Source organism: Trichechus manatus, unplaced genomic scaffold, assembly GCF_000243295.1.
Source record: "Trichechus manatus latirostris isolate Lorelei unplaced genomic scaffold, TriManLat1.0 scaffold00195, whole genome shotgun sequence".
Lineage (NCBI taxonomy): Eukaryota > Metazoa > Chordata > Mammalia > Sirenia > Trichechidae > Trichechus > Trichechus manatus.
The window spans coordinates 4186412-4187380 of NW_004444131.1; the positions used below are offsets into that span (position 1 = coordinate 4186412).

General features: G+C 38.9%; 1 protein-coding gene across 5 annotated transcripts in view; it reads left to right on the forward strand.

Moving 5' to 3' along the window:
- CCNY (cyclin Y) overlaps positions 1-969 on the forward strand; it is a 271085-nt gene that overhangs the window by 245677 nt on the left and 24439 nt on the right. The gene's annotated exons all lie outside the window — the stretch shown is intronic.

Below are 969 nucleotides of genomic sequence, written 5' to 3' on the forward strand. Positions count from 1 at the left end.
TGGAAATAATATGCCTGAAATATATTCAGAGGCAACATGGAGGTAATTTATACTTTAAGACTTGAGAAAAAAATCAAAATCTATAATTTTTAATTAGATTCTTAAGGCTTTTTGGGTTATTTAGGTAAAATCTCATTTGGGAAATTGATTTAATAGTGGAACTCATTGTCACTGATCTTTTCTGTCGTGTGTAAGTCAGAGAAGAAGTTAGCTCTGCCTGTGTATGGTCTATCCTGGAGATGGAAGGCCATTCTCTGTGGGACCCGAGAAGAGAGTGTTGTCATAGAAAGTTTACAGGCGGTCGGAGGACTGTTTGTATTTCTGCCGCATTCAGAGAGCTTTGTGCTCCTAGGCTGATTCAGCAGTAAGCCTGTCTGGTTGTTTATTCTTTCATCCGTTCATCCATCTGCTTGGTCATTCTTTCCCTCATTGAACTTGCAGCCCAGCAGGTACAACACACATGATTGTAGGATGTTACATCATAATTGAGATGTGTATTTACAGCCCAGCTTTGTTCTTCAAAAGGATTTTAAGTTCTTACAAAAACATACAGTAGGCAGCAGGGTTAAAAACTTTTTACATAGGGAAATTGGGTCAAAGGGTAAGAAAACCAGGTGAAACCATGGCTGAGATCAATACTAATTAATACTAAATTTCATACCATTAAGAAAAGTTTATTTTGAAGCTCCTATAGATGCAATTTAGTAGGTGGCCTTTTTTTTTTTTTCAGTTCCTAAGAAAATTATGACCTGATAGTGATTTACTGTTTGATTTAGAGTGAAGGAGAAGGTTAGTGGCATGTGGAGGACAGGCTAACATTTACATTCCAGCAGTTTGCCCAGATTCCTCAGAGGCCTTGAGGCAGCGTCTAAAGTGCTTAACCTTTATACGCATTTCCCTTTTCTCTTCTGACATCACAGAGGGTTGTTGTTAGGTTCCCTCTGGTTGGTTCCGACTCATAGCGACCCC